General features: G+C 34.7%; 1 long non-coding RNA gene across 1 annotated transcript; it reads right to left on the bottom strand.

Annotated features, from left to right (window-relative positions):
- Positions 1-313: 313 nt before the first annotated feature.
- Positions 314-5973, bottom strand: LOC110462333. The gene is made up of 4 exons (XR_002464260.1): positions 5844-5973; positions 2462-2582; positions 1690-1792; positions 314-817 (listed from the first exon to the last, which is right to left on the bottom strand). It is a non-coding gene; the product is annotated as an uncharacterized LOC110462333 (long non-coding RNA).
- Positions 5974-14175: the final 8202 nt, after the last annotated feature.

The raw sequence follows: 14175 nt of genomic DNA, 5'->3' as shown, positions 1-14175 counted from the left end.
TACTTATAGATGAACACTAGTATCACTCGCCCAGTTCACCTATACATGACAAGCTGTACCGATCGGTTGGTGACATTCTCTCAGTGGGGTTTTAAACTTCGTCAGACCCCTTATCAGCTGGCTAGAGACGGATTTTTTCACGAAGGTGTCGGTGATTACGTTACTTGTTATAAGTGTGGAAATACACTGAAATATTGGGATAATAAAAACTTTTCTGTGGAGTGTATTGATCGTCATTGTGTTTTACCTCACCCGCCCAATTTGAATAGGATATATCAACGTGCAACGCAAAATGAATGATACTTNTCGAATGGAGAAGTAATGAACTTAAAACAGAAAAATAGAAACAGAAAGTCGGTATAATGGTCATGTCCTTGAATCGTGTAGAAGAATGGTTTCACAAAACGTTGTAATATGTATCAATGTAAATAAAAGTTTGTACATAAATGTTTTTGTCTCATTATTTTCAAATATGTTGACTGAGGCAGAGAAACGACTTATAGATGACGTATATTATAATAAAGAGAATGGTGGTGCATTTCTCAGTCCCGTGAAGGTTCACCAAATATTGAAATCACAAGGTATTAAAACCTTTGGCATATATAAGATCAGAAGATATATAAAGAGTCTTGATGATTATAGTTTACAAAAACCAGTTAGGCGTTCTTTTAAACGTGCACGTGTTGAAGTTGGCGGGCCAGGTGAACAAGACGATGCTGATTTGGCAGACATGACATCTCTATCCAAACATAATTCGGGAGTGCGATATCTCTTGATGGTTATTGACGACTTCAGTCGACATCTATGGATTGAACCTCTGAAAAACAAAGCGGCAAAAGAAGTTTTAAACGCTTTCAAGAAAATTGTCGAAAGAAGTGGAGTGCCTCACAAACTTCGGACAGACAAAGGTGGAGAGTTTAATAATGCTATTTCGATACTTTACAAAACACAGAACGTACAAATATACTGACATTCTACAGAAACTGGTTGATAGTTACAATTCTACACCACATCGATCTTTAAATGGTATAGCTCCTAAAAATGTCAACAAAGAAAATCAGGCAGATATTTTTGCATATCTGTACTTAAGAAAGAAACCGATAAAACATCAATCGAAGAAACCAGCTAAGCCCCCATCAAAAAGAGGATCAGATATGGATTAAAAATAGGAAGTCTCGTTCGAATATCTCACGCAAAACAACTATTTAAGCGTGCCTATCAACAACAGTGGTCATCAGAAATATTTAAGGTACACAGACGATATTTATTGCAGGGTATTCCCCAATATCAGCTGATTGATTTTCTAAACGAAGTAATCAAAGGTAACTTTTATGAATCAGAATTGCAGAGAGTTGATAAGAACATAGATTCACTATTTTACATAGAGAAGAAAATCAAGACGCGCAAGATAAGTGGTAGAAAACAGCGGCTAGTAAAACGGTTGGGGTGGCCTGCCAAATATAATTCATATGTCGATGCAGATACCATTATTGATTCTGTAGACATTGATCATGACGCACTACGTCACAATCAACAGTAATAAGAACAAGGAATATTTTCCAGATAATGAACCGCATCATTTTCGCACTCATTTACAATCTACCCTGCATCTACCTGGACTCTGGCAGGTAGCGTTGGCAAACATTTATTTAGTTGGAACTGGTAAAACAAAGGAAAACTTATACGTACATTGCGACGTAAGTGATGGATCTATCATCGATGGTGAAAAGGAAAGTCTCCTCCGCATGGTGAAGTCGTACAAGCAAGCTAACCGGACCCAATCTTTCACGATCTTTCAATATGTACCGGTAAATAAATCAGAGATTAGAGACATCGAAATATATATAACAAATGAGAAAGGCAAAGTTCCTTCATTTTTAAAACAATCGGTGACGATAACACTACATTTCAAATCATATCCGTTTTACTCATGAATGTTTCAAACATGTACGTTCCCAACGTGGAAAAATGAATGAAGTATTACAAAAACGTTACTAGTGGCAAAATTAATCCATCTATCGATATCAATCGAGAAGTGAAACAGCATGGAGGTGGTATATCTACCAACACTAAGGAGTTCATGATTCCCATTGATAATGTCAAAAGTGAGAAAACTATAGCATTACATAACCTTGGTGTAAATCTAGTTTCACCAACTCAACAGGTGATAGAACAAGCCAAATCCGAGATAAAAAGAAAGCGGAATACACCCTATCATCAGTCTAACAAGAAACGTCGAACTGTAAACATCACACCACAAGCTAGGTCCAAGAAGAAAATTGTGATAAAAAAGAAATCTGCTACAAAAAAGAAACCAGTCATCAAAAAGAAACCTATAACAAAAAAACAAAAAACGGCGAAGCAGAAAGGTTATAATAAGAAATCTCTACCATCATGGCTGCAGTAAACAGTGATTATTTCACGGAAGCTCAACCCTCACAACTCGCAATTTTTGAATTACCTCCAACACAGACAGCTGTAGAGAATATATATATCAAGACGTTCTTCGCATTTCGCAAGTCGTCGGCGAAGCCCCCATCGAGTTCGTCACTTTCGGTCAAAATGGTATGGAATACATCGATCTGAAAAACACAATGATGTCGGTGAAAGCTAAAATAAAAAAGGGTGATGGAAGCAACATTGCTGTAGATGAGAACATTGGGCCTGTAAATTTGTTTCTACCTGCCATGTTTTCACAAGTAGACAGGCGTTACAGGGAAAGCCTGTGGTGTCTACAACGAACCATTAGGCATATAAAGCTTACATTCAATCACTGTTAAACTTTGGCTATGTTGCCAAACCTTCCCAACTTGCCACACAATTATGGTACCAAGATACTGAAGGAGGAATGGATGATGCAGATGTGCGGGCTGGATCTAATTTGAACTACTGACTAGAGCGAAACTGTTTGAGGGTAGTAAAACCTGTGACATGCAAGGTCCTCTGTATCACGATTTATTCAAAATGGATAGATATTTACTTAATCAAGTAAATGTTAATGGAAAAATGTACAGATCTAAACCAGAGTTCTGCCTTGTGACAGATGCAGCTAATGCCAGCTATAAAATCGAGTTGGAGAGCATATGTTTACGTGTGGCTAAAGTCAAAGTGAACCCTGCCGTTATATATGCACAGAGTCAAGCTCTAAATACGACTAATGCAAAGTACCCCTTCCCACAATCTCTCATTGAACAGATGGCTATACCAACGGGTTCGTCCAGTTACACATATGACAATATGTTTCAAGGAATGAAACCAAACTTCATCACTGTAGGATTTGTGAAGTCTACAGCTGCAACTGGAGATTATAGTCAAAATCCATGGTACTTTAAACATTATAATGTTACATCTGTTGGTTTATTTGTTGATGGTATTCCCGTCGGGAGAACTCCTTTAAAATTGAATTATTCCTCGACAGGCGGTGAGACTACCATTCCCGTTCTAGCAAATATGTTTAAAACCAGTGGTTAATGGTTGAATGATAGTGGATTGAATATTGATATAGCCAACGGTTATTCACTGTACACATTCAATTTGGAACCCATATTTCAAGACAGTCAATACCTTACCCTATTAAAGCAGGGTAACGTAAGACTAGAAGCCACATTCGGAACTGCTCTCACAGAAACAATCACTTGTATCATCTATGCTGAATATCCAAGATATTTTGAAATGAACGCTGCTAGAGACATTATTGCACAGTCATGAACACCCATCAACTTCGATGTGCTATCGAATGTGATCCTGCGATGAGAAAAATGATTATAGGTGTCTAGCATTGGCTAGCTGTATACATGGAATCAAAAAAGAAAGGAGAATTCTTTGACAGTTATGGACACTCGTCAGGATATTTCGACTTTGATTTCTCCAATTTTGTATATAACCATAAACGCATTCAGAGTACAACCTCGAATGTTTGTGGACAATATTGTTTGTTTTTTCTGCTTAATCGATGTAGAGGGATGACTATGAAATCTATAACAAATATATTTGATAGTGATCATGTTAAAAATGATAGGATTGTATATAATTACATAGAAAACTCTTTTCCGCTTTGTATTCACCATAATGATATCAAACAGAAATGTTGTTCTGAAATAAAATAATGGAATATATATATTGTGTTGTTTTGTGTATGTCTATTCATTCTACATTGAGTCATGGAAGATAAATGGTGGGTAGAAGAAAGTTTGATCAAATTTCAAACTCCTACAACCGTTATGATATGTGGACCAACAGGATCCGGTAAAACATATCTAACAAAACAGATATTAGAACATGCAGATGGAATGTTTGAACAGCCTCCAACCAAAATCATTATTTGTTATGATACATGGCAGTCTCTGTTTGGCGACATTAAGCAAAAGTTGAAAGAAGTAACTTTCCATTAGGGACTTCCGGATGAAGAACAGTTTAAAGAATGGGCGCAGATTAGCGGACATAAGTTACTAGTCATCGATGACTGCATGGCCGATGGAGTAAATAGCCCAGATCTAATGAAGATGTTCTGCGTTGGTTCACATCACGAACACATTACTGTTATGAATTAGTGCAAAATATATTTCAAAAAGGTAAAGTTATGAGAATATTAAGTCTAAACACACATTATTTTATTTTGTTTAAGAATTATCGCGATCAGTTACAAGTTGAAATGTTGGGAAGGCAAATATTTCCAAGACAAACTGCATATTTTAGAGACACATATCTTAAACGTTACGATTATTTGTTGATAGATATAAATCCACATGGATCACAACTCAATATTAAAGACGATTCGATTGAAATTAAACCACTACGCACTCAAATATTGCCCGGAGAAGACACCATTGTTTACGAACCGAGAAAATGAAAGAATTTGCTGAATTTTTAATACTGCTTCAAAGCAACAACAAAAAGTTATATTGAAGTCATTGGCTTATAAACAGCTAAAGTTTTTAATCGAAATAATCTATAATGCTGTCATGGATAATATTCCAATCGGTAAAAGCGATAAAAATAAATTGATCTGACATAAATTGACTATTCGTAAAGTTTTAGCCGAAGGAATGAGACCAAAGCAGAGACAGAAGAGATTATTTTCAATCAAAGTAAGCTTGTTAACTTTATTTGTTAAAGTGTATTTAGAATGGCAAAAAAAATAGTTTTAATTCCGAGAGCTAAATACGAAGAGTTATTAAATGACAGTAAACAAGTATCAAATGAAAGGAAGGAACCAACAAGTAGAGTAAAACAAGTATCAAATGAAAGGAAGGAACCACCAAGTACTGTAAAACAACAAACTAATATCAATAACTCAGTAGAAAAAAATGATTCAAATCCTGAAACAACACAGGACGGTGGACAATAATATGTAGAAACTACATCTCGTGATTTCATGACTCGCATCAATAAACAGAAGTTGAAGAAGAAATGGCTGTCATTCAAAGTTTAGACATGCCCACTTGCTCCGCCCACACACTTTAAGTATAGCTGTTTCAAGGCAGTTTTCATACAGGTTCTAAATTGTTCACCATGGCAGACGGATTTCTTGCTGGTCTACTGAAGAAATATGGAGAAGGAGATGAAGTAGCTAGAGAAACATTACGAGACTTGAAGAGAAAACTAGACAGTCTAGATACCTCACCAACTTAAAGCTCACCTTGCAGGTTTTTCGTGTGAAATATGTGGTAATACATTTTCACGACGTTTCAACTTAACTCGCCATATGTCGCATGTACATGAGGTAATTAATAAAGAGAATATTCCTTCAAAACGGATACCTTGCAGGTATTGCACAAAAACATTGAGCAATGTTTTCTCCTTACAACGACATGTAATGAAAGCGCATAGAATTCACAACTCACCAGCTAACGATTCTCCAGAACAGCGTGCGGCTTCTCCGGAACAGCGCGCGGGTTCTCCTGAAGCGCGTGCGGCTTCTCCGGAACAGCGTGCAGCTTCTCCGGAAATGCGTGCGGCTTCTCCGGAACTAGGAATAAGTTCTCCAATCGCGGGACCGAGTTGAATGCAATCCCCAGAACCTGCATGAGAACAGCGTTCTCCAACTGTAGTAGAGCAGGAAGGAGGTAATGTTTTTATTCACAACGATCGTCGTTATTCTGACGAAAGCAGTTTAAATGGCGTTGCTAATAATAGAAACATATATCCGAATGGTGACGATGATATGGATTTGCTTCGCTTTGCAACAAACACTTCACAGGAAGTGAGAACACATTTAGAAGAAAGAAGTAACGAGCTAAGAGGGATTAAGTGGTATTTATGTATTCAAGTGGAATTGGAAAAAGTAGACAAGGATGGAAACAAGCAGCAGTCCTATCCGCACTTTAGAAGTAAGACTTACATTTGTTTGCCAAATGAGAACTTTTCACAACATGGTTTGAACGAAGCATTTCAAAAGATGTTTTTAGGCTTTGAAGAATACATTAGGGAAGGATCGAATTGGATTTTAAAATGGATCATTTAAACTAGAAGTGAGTCCTGTGAAATATTCACCTTTATCAGGATCTTCATACATTCGCACTCCAGGAACATTCAGGCAACAAACTGTTGAACATTCTCAACAATGACGAGAAATGTTTCACGTGGTCAGTAATTGCTTCTCTACATCCAACAGCAGACATGTCAGAACTTGTGAATCATTATACAAAATATGAACTCGAACTCAATATGAATGGTATCGAATACCCTGTTCGTATTTCTCATGTGAATAAGTTTGAAAAACAAAATAATATATCTGTGAATGTATTTGGATATGAGGATGAGACAATATTCCCATTGTATGTTACAAAGGTAAGAGAATCACGACATCACGTTAATTTATTACTGTTACAACAAGGTATAAAAACACATTATTGTCTGATAACAAATCTAGATACGTTTCTTAGCAGAACGAAATCTCATCATTGTGAAACACATTTTTGTCAATTTTGCTTACAAGGGTTCACGCGCACGGATTTACCTGAAAATCATGTCGAATATTGTTCCAAATACGATCAGCAACATGTGAAACTCCCATCAGAAGGTGAGCATTTTTTAGAATTTTGCGATTTTAATAAACAGATGCGCGTCCCGTTTGTAATCTATGCGAGACATTCCATCAAAGTAAGAGATCACAGCCATTTAACGGGGAAATATAGATCGGTAAAAACAGACCTAACACAAAAAAAAAATCTGGCGGAATAATTACAATATTTAAAGAAAAGTATAAATCATTACTTCTATTTCCAAAAACTCCATCCGAGTTCGTCCAGTGGGTAGAGGTACGTGCAAGTAATAACATATCCACTCTATTAGTGGGCTGTGTGTATGTACCCCCCGAAACGTCCAGGTATGCTTCTAATGAAGCATTTTTAGAGATTCAGGGCGAAATGATTAATTTAATTAAAAATGACAAAAAAGTTATACTTATCGGAGATTTTAATGCCAGAACTAATACTTGTGACGATTATATCGTTCCAGATGAACATTTAATTGAAACATTGAATATACATGAAAATGACGATTTGCATGAGTATTTATATGATTACGAAGAGTTAACCCGTTTTGGGGTACCGCTTCAAAGAACGAGTCAAGACCTAGCAAGACCAAATACATTTGGTCGTAATCTGCTTGATTTTTGTAAAAATAATAATTTATACATTGCAAACGGTAGAGTCGGCAATGATAGACTCATTGGTAAGAATACTTGTAAATATGTGAGCGTAGTTGATTATTTGATTGTATCGTCCAATGTTTTTCCTCTCTTATGTCACTTTGAAGTTTTAGACTTTGATCCTTTGATTTCAGACGTGCACTGTAGACTAAAATTTACCATTCAATATTCTGAATCCGTATACAAAAACGAGGAACCGGTTCATCTTACTGAGAGAATCGGTAAATGGGTAAACGAAAAACAAACTGATTTCGTAACTACAGTACATATGGACGAGAGGGGCAAATTACACGAAATTAATTCAAAAATCAAAAATATACACGAGTCTCCAATTGAGATTATATCGCGAGACGATGTAAACGATTTAGTAAATAACATTGCTGAATTGTTTTTGAACTCAGCAAGAGAGGTTTTTGGAACAAAAAAAGTGCACAATGGGAAAAAAGTATTCACCAAAGAGGATAAACCCTGGTTTACCCGTGAATGTGTTAAGAAAAGAAAAGAATTTCATGAATCTAAGAGAGATTACAAAAACTTTAAAAGCCAAAGAAATCGGAAAAGAATGAACAAAAAAGGTAGAGAATACAGAAAACTCATTAATAGTAGCTATAAAAAGTTCCAAGAAAATATTGAACATGAAATGAGGAAAGCTTCCAAATTTAAACCAAAAGCCTTCTGGGATATTTTGAATAGAATTGATAAGCCTAAAGGTCGTCGTAAAGTTGATCTGACAATAGACGAACTACATGACTATTTTAAAAAATTGAATCTTAATAATGAAACAGAGGAGGAATTTGAAATTCCACCTGTAAATGAATGTTTGTATGATAATATTTTGAATGATAGAATTACTGCTGATGAGATTGTTCATGCTATAAAACATTTGAATAATAACAAAGCTTGTGGTATTGATAATATAGTCAATGAATACATAAAGAGTACGGTTGACACAATGTTACCTGTATATATTGATATGTTTAATATAATATTGGACACTGGTATAATACCGGAAAGTTGGAGTACAGGAATAATCAATCCAATCTATAAGAACAAAGGTGATCGCAAAAAGTTGGATAATTACAGGGCTATTACGTTGGTCTCGTGCTTGGGAAAAGTTTTTACGTCGATTTTAAATGCAAGATTATACAAACTATCTGATGAAATTGAACTCATAAGTAACGCACAAGCAGGTTTCAGAAAAGGTCACTCAACACTAGACAACATTTTTATTTTACACGTTTTGACAACGTTATATTTATCCTCCGGTAGAAAACTATATTGTGCATTCGTTGACTTTAGAAAAGCCTTCGATTCGGTGTGGCGAATAGGCTTGTGGCAAAAACTACTCAAATGTAACATAACTGGTAAAATATTTAAAGTTTTAATTAACATGTATTCTGATACGAAATCTTGTGTGAGAAATGGGAATGAAATGTCAGAAATGTTCACTTCAAATGTCGGACTAAAACAAGGTGAAAATTGCTCGCCTTTTTTATTTGCAATATTTTTAAATGATTTAGAAGACTATTTATTGGAAAAAAATGTCGATTGTTTACTAAAGATTGATGAACTTTGTCATGATCATATTGGTATGTACGTAAAGCTTTTTGTTATTTTATATGCTGACGATACAGTGTTAATGTCAGAGACAGCAGATGGTCTACAATCAATGCTAAATAAATTTCAGGATTATTGTGAGAATTGGAAACTAACGGTAAACACACAGAAGACAAAAATTGTCATCTTTTCTAAACGAAAGAATACTAACAGATATCGATTTCTATTACAGGATAATGAGCTAGACATTCAAGATTCTTTTCCATACTTAGGTGTTCTATTTTACTATAATGGGAGGTTTGTAGTGGCAAAAAAGCAATTAGCGGAACAGGCCCAAAAAGCACTATATGCCGTATATAAGAAAATAAGAAATGTTTCGTTACCCATTGATTTACAATTCAAATTGTTTGACTCGCTAGTTGCTCCAATTTTGCTATACTCATCAGAAATATGGGGCCATGAGGATGTTAGTATACTTGAAAAAATACACCTCCAATTCTGTAAACGAATTCTTGGTCTACGCAGAAATACTTGTAATTTTATGGTATATGGAGAAACGGGCAGATACCCTATTGAGGTTGATGTCAAATTAAGAATGATTAAATTTTGGTATACACTTACCTCGAGTGAAAATAAGTTGTCTAGTCGAATGTACAAATTGATGTACTCATTACATGAAAATGGACAAATCGAGTTTAAATGGTTGAACTATGTTAAACATATCCTGGATAGCGTAGGTCTAAGCTATGTTTGGATCCATCAAAAAACCTGTCTGCCCGATATTACTTATTTAAAAGCTGCAATTATACATAAATTACACGATCAGTTTATTCAATCCTGGTTTAATAAAATTGACACCTCATCCAGAGGACGATTATACTCTACATTTAAATATCGCTTTGGTTTAGAAGACTATTTGATCAGATTAAACGCAAAAGATAGGAAAATTATCTGCAAATTTAGAACTTCAAATATTAAGCTTCCAGTAGAAACAGGAAGATGGGTGGGAATTCAAAGACAGGACAGAATATGCCCACTTTGTAATACTGGTATTGGGGACGAGTATCATTACTTATATACTTGTAATAACGACACTTTAGTCAAAATAAGGGAAAAACATATTCCGGCCTATTTTTATACAAGTCCAAACCAACATAAAATGAAAGGAATGTTCACAATCTTTAATATGAAATTGTTAAAAAGTGTAAGCTTATTTGTTCAAAAATTAACAAAAGTACTTTAGTGTCTCTATTCTTTAAGTGGTTTTTTTGTTTGCTAGTGACATTTTATATAAGTTGAACACTGAATTATTTGTATGTAACTACACGTATATATATTTTTATGTACTATGCTATGGTATAGAATGTTTGCCTGTCATGCACTCAAACTATGTTATATATACATGACCTCTTGTTACACATATTATGTGTGTCTGAGTGAAATAAAAAATCTTGAAATCTTGAAATCTTGGCAGCATGTCAAACTTGTAACATACAATATCAACATCCTTCTTTCATCCCTGTAGTTTTTCACAATTTGAAAGGATTTGACGGCCATATCTTATGCGAAAGTTAAGGTCTTTTCAAAGATCATGAAATCAAATGTATACCAAACAACATTGAAAAAAATATATACCATTTATTTTAGGAAGTTTACGATTTATAGATTCATTCTAATTCATGTCAGAAAGTTTAGATTCACTGGTTAGTAATTTAGCAAAGGGAGGAAGCTCTAAGTTCAAACATTTTTCAAAAGAATTTACTAAACATCAGACGGAACTGTTACTTAGAAAAGGAGTCTATCCATACGAGTACGTAAACGAGGAAAGTAAATTCAGTGAAACACAACTCCCATCACAACCACAATTTTATAGTCAGTTGAGCAAATCTCACATATCAGATTCTGACCATGTTCATGCACAACGTGCTTGGAACGAATTACATATTCAAAATTGAGGAGAATATCAAGACTTGTATTTAAAAACAGATGTGCTTCTTCTAACAGATGTCTTTGAGAATTTTAGAACTACTTGTTTAAATCATTATGGATTAGATCCGTGCCAATTCTATACTAGCCCCGGTCTAGCTTGGAATGCAGCATTGAAAATGACAGGTGTGCAATAAGAATTACTAACCGATCCAGACATGTATCTATTCTTTGAGGGTGGTGTTCGCGACGGCGTATCTATGATATCTAACAAGTACTCGAAAGCCAACAACCCATACATTCCTGAAACGTACGATCCATCAAAACCAAACACATATATTCTATATACAGACTGTTATAATCCATATGGGAAAGCAATGATGGAACCATTACCCATGGGAGATTTCCGCTGGGTTGAAAATATAGAGGAATTTCACATTGACAGTATTTCAAAAGAGGGAGACTTGGGCTACGTGTTAGAGGAAGATTTAGAGTATCCCGAACGTTACATTACACGATGCACACTCCGACTACCCTCTAGCTCCCGAGCGGAAAAAAGTTTCTGACGATGAACTCTCCCCCATACAGTAGAGACCTTTGGAACGCATTACATGGTAGCCATTCCAATCTAAAATTAAAAGGTCGCGTGAAAACGGAAAAACTAATTCCAAATCTACAAAATAAAACAAAATATATATGTCATTATAGGAACCTGCAGCTGTATCTAGATCTCGGCATGAAGCTTACCAAAATTCATAAAATTTTAGAGTTTAGACAACATCCTTGGCTAAGGCCCTATATCTCATTTAATGCGCAACGAAGGGTTGAATCGCAAAATGACTTTGAGAAAAACTTTTTTAAGCTCATGAACATTGCCGTGTTCGGTAAAAAAATGGAGAATGTTAGGAATCGAGTAGACATAAAGTTAGCTCATACTGAGAAAAAAAATAAAAAAATACTGTGCAAAACCGTCTTTTGAACGATTTAAAATCTTTAGCGAGAATTTGGTGGGCATTGAGAATGCAAAAACCAAATTATTACTGAACAAACGAGTATATGCCGGACAAGCCATTCTAGAGCTCTCGAAAATAGTCATGTATGAACTTTATTACAAATATCTCAAGCCGAAATATCATGATGGAATGAAGTTATTACTTACAGACACCGATTCGTTCGGTATCGAAATTGAAACCCTCGATCTATACTCCGAACTTCACCAGGACAGACATGTGTATGATTTGTCTGATTATCCACCATCTCACCCTTGTCACGATTCATCAAACAAAAAAATTCCGGAATACTTTAAAGGCGAAACGTCATCACATCCCATTTCAGAGTTTGTCGGTCTTCGTCCAAAGTTGTATTCTTATGTAATTTGTATGCAAGAAAGGTCTGTTGTCGAGAGTTGTACTGTAATCACAACAACGTCAAAAGAGAAACAAGTGGCTAAAGGTGTCGCTAAAGCAACCATTAAAAAAGACTTGCGACACGATATGTACGTGAAATGTTTGTTCGATAAGACGAACAAGATGTGTGCAATGAATTCAATTAGATCAGATAAACATCAGTTACATGTATATACAATCAACAACTCGGGGCTATCACCTTTTGATGATAAGCGTTACGTGCTTCCTAATGGTTGTGATACGCTTGCCCTTGGCCACTATAAAATAAAAATATAAACACGTTGTAACCCGTTTATGATTTTATTGTATCAAAAACTGTGAATGAAATAGAAATTCATGTCTTTTCAATTGCCTATGATTTGTACATATTGATTGTTGAATAATTTGATATCGATAAAAAAAATGATTTTGTTGAATAAAAAAAACCTATGTATCTTGAATTGTTGTTGAATTAATCTTTGTTCTTGATTGGAAAATCAATATGGTGTTTGTGAAAGAAACATTAACAATAAAAATAGTAAAGATATTTGTCACTTAGAACATTCACTTGATAGAAGACTATAATACTGTACATGTATGATATATATCAATACAAAACGGGTTAAGATCGTTTGCGGTTTTCAGGTAAATTAAGCTGGTCAAACACATGATTTGCATTCTGTCAGTGTAGTGAGAACTTGCGTTAGGCATACTAATTCAGGCATTTTGTGATTTTCAGCAGATTCGTTACATAAATCATTCGCTCTTAAAATACAATTTTGTTGGTTGTCGCAATATATGCATACACGTTCAAACCATTATTCTAGATAGTTTTTCTATAAAACTTATGTTAGTTGACAATCATATGTGTATGCCAAAACTTGAAATATTTCATCTCCTAGTGTAAAAATGTATCAAACACTTTCTTCTAATAACCTTTTCATCTATTACTTAAATTTATCGTAGCAGATGTTTACTACTTACTATAAAACAAGAACTAGCACTATCCGTTATTAAAATACTTTGCTTTTCTTTTACTTATCGTTAGAGGTATTTTTACATAATACAAATTGTGTATCTGACAGTTTTATTTACAATGTGGCTAGTCATCCTTATAACCTCTTCGTGTATACTTTTTGTATATTCAACATTTTCATTTATACAATGTACTAACAGGAAGCTTTGATATTACTCGACAGACCTGCGTACTACCTCTAGCGATATTTCTTTTAAATGTATAAATCTGTACTATCTCCAACAGTCTTGATATTATACGACAGATTAAAGTTAGACCAATTCAAATCTGTGATTTCATAGTTAAATACTGGTAAAATATTTCTCAACTTGGTTTTTAAATATTAAGATTCATAAATACAGCTTCTAAGTTACTTAATGTCTTACATTTCCTTTGTTGCTGGTAAATTATTTCTGTCAATACCTTCATTTTTTTCACAACTATCAATGCCTGCTGTTGGCTATATATTTAAATGATAATTTAAATGTTAAACAAAAAAACTAAGTACATTCATAAGGTTCAAACAAAATATTTTTTACAGAAGTTAATGTTTCGTGTAAAAACTGTTCTTGTGATAAAAAAAAGCCATTCCATTTTTATAGTTTGAAGTCTCATACAAGTTTATTCATGTAGCATACAAA

The sequence above is a fragment of the Mizuhopecten yessoensis genome, unplaced genomic scaffold, assembly GCF_002113885.1.
Source record: "Mizuhopecten yessoensis strain PY_sf001 unplaced genomic scaffold, ASM211388v2 scaffold1447, whole genome shotgun sequence".
Classification (NCBI taxonomy): domain Eukaryota; kingdom Metazoa; phylum Mollusca; class Bivalvia; order Pectinida; family Pectinidae; genus Mizuhopecten; species Mizuhopecten yessoensis.
The sequence above is the reverse complement of the archived record's forward strand: the minus strand, read 5'-3'. Positions and strand labels throughout refer to the sequence as shown.